Raw genomic sequence first — 6716 nt, forward strand, 5'->3', positions numbered from 1 at the left:
AAAAAAGTTATTTTCTTTAAATTGGAGTATAAGTAATATTTTTCCAAAGTCAGTATCCTTCTTGACTTATTTTGAAATAGGACTGTAAACACTGCCACATGATTACAATTTCTGTGTATCTTAATAATGAAGCATATGTTCTGTTGATGGTTCTATATGTTTGTGAAAGTTTCATCTTAGCAATATGAACAACAACAACAAAAAAAAAACCAGGAGTAAAATATCCCTTTTTTTTTTAATCGTGTTCATATTGCAAATAAAAAAGAAATACCCATAAAATATTGCCCTGTAAAGTGTATTTATCACTAATGACAATAACTGAAATACCTACAGCAGCATTTAGAGTTTCTTCAAGAATTCAAGTTATTATTTTAAAAAGCAATTGAGATATTCAGAAGCCTTTGCCACGTTTAAGCTTTTTTAAAAAACAAACAAAACCAATTCTTGTGCTTCTGTTACCCTTCTAGATTCACAGTATTTGTTCAGAAGTTATCCAGCTGGAATTATGTGATTACTCTTCTTGTCACATGCAAAGGAGCTGAGAGTTTTCAGAAGAGAAAAGAATTGCAGTCATAGTCAAGTGATTCAAAAAGTGTACGGATAAGAAAACGATATACTAGAGATGATTAAAAAAACAAACAAAACAACTTTGTAAAATAGTACCTTCAGTTGAGGCATTTTTAGTAAATATGGGACCGTGATGAATGTATTCCACAATGTGATCTTTTTGAAAATTGGAAAACTTGAAAATAACCTTGGAACATTTTGATGTAAAAGTATGCTGTTTTCTCCTTTCCCTTGCTTCCTCTGTCTGTGCTCCCTTTTGCTCTTGCTATTGTGCTATAACTCTTTAGTATTCCATATCTGTCCTCGTGTAGCACCAGCTAGTCCTCTAAAATCTCCCTACAAGCCTTCCCCCACCCGAAGCACAGACAGGAAGAAGGCGACTTCACCCTCCACTTCTGATGCCGGGAAAGGGGTGGCTGCAGGTGAAGTCACTCAGGTCAGTTTGGAATATTCTTGGTTTTACTTTTGGATAAATTGATGGGACTTCTTGTTTGTTGCCTTTCACTTTGCATCGCTTTCTTTTTGCAAGTATCTTTTTTATAAGCAGCAGTAAGAAAGTAAGACATGTGTGCATCTGTTGCTTTTCTGCTCTGGCGTTGCAGCATTTCAGTATCTTACTCCTGCTGGAAGTCAATGTTAAGCAATGGTATTTAGAACAGCAACACCTTTATTTTCAGGGAACTGAGAAGTGCATACTTCTGGACTCGCCTATAACTTCTGGGAGTGGGGGATGACAAACAAAATCTTCTGTATAAGTCAGTCCAGTTTTGCTAGTTAATTAGGAGGCTTCACATATTTTGGAAACTTGCCAAAATTATTGGCAGTGCCTCTTTTCTATATGAATTGCTTAACTCTCTCTGTAGACGTTTTAGATTTTTGTTTGTGTAAAAGTCATGTTATTGATCCACTGTAGTTTCCAGAAAAAGTAAAGGCAAGTCATTCACCTTCACTCAGTCTACACAATGAAAGACAAGTTATAGAAAACTTATGTTAGGGCTGTGAAATAGTTTTTTATAAGATCCTGTATCTTCCAGTAGTTAATACTAAGAGTAGGGGGTTTTGTACCATCTGAATTGAATGCAAGTGAGAGGACCAGAGCTGGGAGCTGAAGTATTGCATGATTCATACTATTACACCTGGCAGCATTTATGAGCTATGCATGCTTGCACTACTGACTGTATCAAAGAGGCCGCGCAGTAAGATCTAGATGGTTTTTTGATTACTCCACCCAATACTCTTCTCAGCCTTCCACCAAGAATTCGTGGAGAGGAATGCACCAATATGACTTTACTTACTTGCTCCTTGTTTACTATATCGATGCAAGATGTGACCTATTCTTAATGTGTATGAAAAAAATGCTCCTAACTTGTGAGCTGCTGTTAAAAAATTGTTGAGGATGTTTGCTACATGAATCTGTTCTTATATCATTTTGTTACTAAAATTATCAAATACACTTTGAAGTATTGCTCCTAATTACATAAACTAAAATAATTGGTGTTTCTAGACTGAGAAAATAAAGAAAGAGAAGCGACCCACCACACCTGGTTCATCATCTGGAATGGGATCTCCTCTCAGAAGGTCTGATTCTCCTGCTGCTATGTCCAGAAGATCCGCCTCACCTGCCACACCTAAGTATGCCTTTCTGATTAGTGATCTGATATGCTTTGAGCTTCTTTTTATCTACAAAGAATGCATAAATTCCTGAAAAATTTCCTTGGTAGGGTTGTATAAAATCCAGTTAATTTTAATTATACGCAGAGGAAGGGAGGAACAGATGAACAGATATATATGAATTTGTGTTAAAAGTCTCTGGAGATATTCAGTGTTTTCTCATCCTTCTGAAATTACTGCTGTGTAATTCAGTTACTGTGAAATTTTATTTAAAATTTGTTTTTTAAGCATGTATTTGTTTTATTAGATTTTGAACAAATGTACAAAACATTAATACTAACTAGAAATTTTAGTGTTTAAAATATGCCTTAGCTGGCAATACAATTTGTATCCATCAGTAAACTTAATTGTGACACAGTGGAACAGGTTGCCCAAGGAGGTTGTGGATGCCCCATCCGTGGAGGCATTCAAGGCCAGGCTGGATGTGGCTCTGGGCAGCCTGGGCTGCTGGTTGGCAACCCTGCATATAGCAGGGGAGTTGAAACTACATGATCCTTGTGGTCCTTTTCAACCCAGACCGTTGAATTCTATGATCTAAACCATTGGTTTTAATCTTTGTTCATTTACAGACCTCTTCCTCCCACCCCACCCCATGCAGGATTGTGGACCACACAATCAGCATAGCTGACCTTACTTGCCTTATTGAGTTACTTTTCTTAGTCCTCAGTTGCAAACTGTCAGAACTGTAATGTGTGTGCCATGGTTTGCAACTCACAGCTCTAAACAAATGCTTCTTCAGCTTTCTTAGAACAGGATATTAAGTCTGACTCAAGCACTTAAGTTCTGTAAGGTACTCGTTGTCTACAGTAGTTGTCTGTGGTTTCTTTTCCTAGACCCTATTCATGGGTTCTGTGTTGAAAATATCTCCTTTGGATGGTTATAAATATCATTTTCTATTTGAACCTGGTTATATTCTGAATCATTCTGATCTTTCTGATAAACTTCTTCAAAAGTCAGTTTAGTGTTCCTTCTTTGCCTTAGTTCTGTGTGCACAATCATTTAATGGAGAAGTGATTTTGTGTGCAATTCTGGTGTGAGGCAAAATGTGGGAAATAATCTAACTCAGGGCATCCTTTCTGTGTTAGTCATCCCCTTGTGTGCAACTGTGAAATTGCAATTCTTGGTTCATGTTATGGGCCACAAGTGTACAAACTTTCAATATGACATCTAGTAATATTCATCATATTTGAACTGTGTAACTTTTGTAAATAATATAGTGATACGGAATACTAATGACAGTCAGCTTTGTCATTAAAATTTTGAGCAGGTCATTATAAAATAGGCTCTCCAAAATGTACAGAGAAAAGTTCAAGCAATACAGATGTGTATTATTCTGTAAGTTGTTGATATTCCCTGTTCAGAATGCATTTTTCAGTTCAATCAACCAGCATAAAAGACATAGCAAGAAACAGGTATAATTAAAACAAAATGATTGGTGGGAAATGGGCTACTGAGCGTGAAGCAGTGGGCAGTCACTGAAAACGTTGGCGTAGCTTGTCTAGAGATGTACCCATGGGACAGGAGGAAAAGAGATGTGGTCAAATAACCAAACAGATGCTTAGTGCTCAGTGAAAAACTCATGGCTACTCTTAATTTATAGAACTAATTTCCTTAGAAGATTAGGCAAAGATTTAGTTCTTTTCTTTTTCTTTTTCTTTTTTTCCACCAGAGAGGCAAATTCTGAGAACCTTTTTATAGGAAAATGTTTTCATGCATGTAAGGAATATAGACTGCTTTTTAAAGGAAGAAGCAGGTGCTGCATGGAGGAATTAGGATGCTTGCTATGGGTTTCTCTGTGACTGTAAGCCGGAAAGTTATCCCCCTTTTCCCTCCCTCTCCTCCTTAAGAGAATCTTATTCTTACCACTGCTATAAATGTATTACTGAGAATTTAATCTTAACATGGCCCAATTAGAACACCCTCTTTGACCTTACGAGAGTTACAGCAAATAGAGTTTAAATCCATGTTAGGTACCGATTGCAGAATGGCACTTCTGCTATAGCACTCTTCAGATTTCCCTCAGAAATTAAAAAAAAAAATCAATCAAAATGCATCCTGATCATCATACCTGCATATTATATAGAGATGATGATCTGGCTAGCCAATGGATTTAAATGTAGGAACCTTCTTTTAGATTTTATCACCTTAGCTTCTCCTTTAAAATTAACCATGGGGCTTAAGAATAGTTGTAACGCAATTTAGTATATAGATAAAATATTCATTCTCTTTGCAAACCTGACAGTCTTTTCCAAGTTAAATCTTTCTCCATCCAGCACCTCGTATGGCCAGCAATTACATGTGGAAGAAATAAGAACATGTATTCAACAGCATTAGTAGTTAGTGATCCTGCATAGCACCTTATCTTTGAAAGCTGTTGAGTAAAGAATCAAGTGTGGGCTATGATTTAGGTGGTAGTTAGCTGTATGCATTTTTCTTCTTAAAAACGTATGGCTCGACATTCCAGTTTGCTTGGTATTGTTGTAGTTGTTAGCTATTTTCAATCATCATCTTGGTTTGTGAGTGGTAGTTGCATGTCTTCTTTCTATCTTGTTTTGTTGTTTATTAATTAGAAAGCTCTCTTTGTCATGCTGGAGTGACTGAAACAGGCTCAGACGAGACTACAAAGCTGTAATAGAGACAGTGACTGATGGCAGGATAGATTTGCAATAAGTACATAAAGATGTTTGTGAAAATACAAATTTCAGTGAGAAAGAAGGAGAGGAAATTTAAAAAATTAAAAAAAATAAAAATAAAAAATACTGTGCAAAATGTAACATCCAAGAAAAATGCATAAGCAAATGCTGACCTCAGAAGGAGAGAGAAAGAAATATGTATGTTAAGGAGTATGAATACTTATAAGCAAGGGAGGAATTGAAATGATGGCAAAATCTAAGTATATTATCAGGAAATGCCACACACACACACAAAAAAAGTGAAAGTATTGCTTTGAATGCAGTACAGATCAGTTGACTGTGATGGCTGTTAGTGAGTTGGAGCTGGGAAAATAGACAATTTCTTTAATTTAAAAATTAAACTGTAAACAGTTGCTGTTGGATACTGGTGGTGTAAAATGCTTCTGTTCTTCAGAGCTTTTACTTAGTCAATAATACCAGGATTTTGTGTTTTTTTTCTCCTAATTGTTTCACCTTCAAAGATCCATACACTAATCAGTTTATTCTTGCAGCATCCCTCAGAGGGTTAGGTAAGTGTCCTATCTTATAGATTGGCAAAGCAATAAAGCCTGTGTCCTTCACGTGTCTTTGGGTAAATAGTCCCTTTGAAATCAATGGAACTTGACTGAATCAAGGAAGTAGAGTTTAGTTTTAAGTGCCTTCAGATAAGTGAATAAAAATGGAAAGCTCTGACAAGACTCTACATTAGGTGATTTTGCTGAACCATTATCTCACTTATATGAGGAGAAAAAGGGAGAGGGGGAAGGGAAGATGGGAATGCAGCTCTGCTCTTCCTCATTTAATTCCAGCTCCCAGTTTGTACCACTGCTTTGCTGACAGTTGCACTAACTGAACTTGTAACTTGGTTCTTTTGGGCAGTGTTCCACTGCAGCCACTGGGACATTGCTTTGTCTTCAAAATACATGTGGGCAATCAAATTACAGAATAGTGATTAAATATGTATGTATGGTAGAACAAAAATGCCCAGATCTTAAAGAGTTTTAAAAATGGCGTATTGGGAAGATGTGTATCATGTGTATCTCACAAAAATAGCTTTTATGTCCCCCACTAACTCATCTTTAATTTTTTTATTTGATGTCTACTGCATTTATTTTTCTCAATCTTTGTTCTGCGTTGGAAAGATAACAGTGATAAAATGTTGGATTATTCTGAGTTCTTCAGCAGCTGACTTACAGGATGGGCCAACTGGAGGTTTTGAAAACATTGGTAGTAATGCAGCTATGAAAGAAAATAGCAGTATTCAATAGACCTGGTCTGAGTTTGTGCTCTTTTAAAAAATCTAAAAGAGAAATGAACCTGTCCTTGGCTAGAAAAGAAAAAAGAAAAAAGAAAACTGAGAGTAAAATAAATGCTTTTGAGAAAATATCACAGATAAAAGAGCGAAAATGTCAGAATCCAGGAATGGCGTTTTGATCAGAGCAATCTCAGCAAGTTTGAGAACATGAAAGTCCTCAGTATGGTTCCAGCAGAGCTTTTGTCAATTAATAGGCAGATTTGGGGTAGGGGGTGGGAGGAAATGCAGCATTGCATTGCTGCTTATCTCTTAATTTAAAGTTAGCCTGCTTAGGTGCTGTAACAGATGACCTGTCATGTACCTGGCTTTTGAAGAAAGCATGCTGATCTTGCTGCTTATGGACAAAAGTGGATGTGACCTCTGACTAGTCTTGTACTCCATGTACTTTACTTTGTGTGCTTAGCTAAAGTAAGCTCTGAACTCCTGTTCTGCTATTCCTAAGATGTTCTTCTGCTGTATGGGCTACTGCTGCCTCTCTTTAATGGAAAAAA

This window comes from Meleagris gallopavo, chromosome 1 (genome assembly GCF_000146605.3).
Source record: "Meleagris gallopavo isolate NT-WF06-2002-E0010 breed Aviagen turkey brand Nicholas breeding stock chromosome 1, Turkey_5.1, whole genome shotgun sequence".
NCBI lineage: Eukaryota > Metazoa > Chordata > Aves > Galliformes > Phasianidae > Meleagris > Meleagris gallopavo.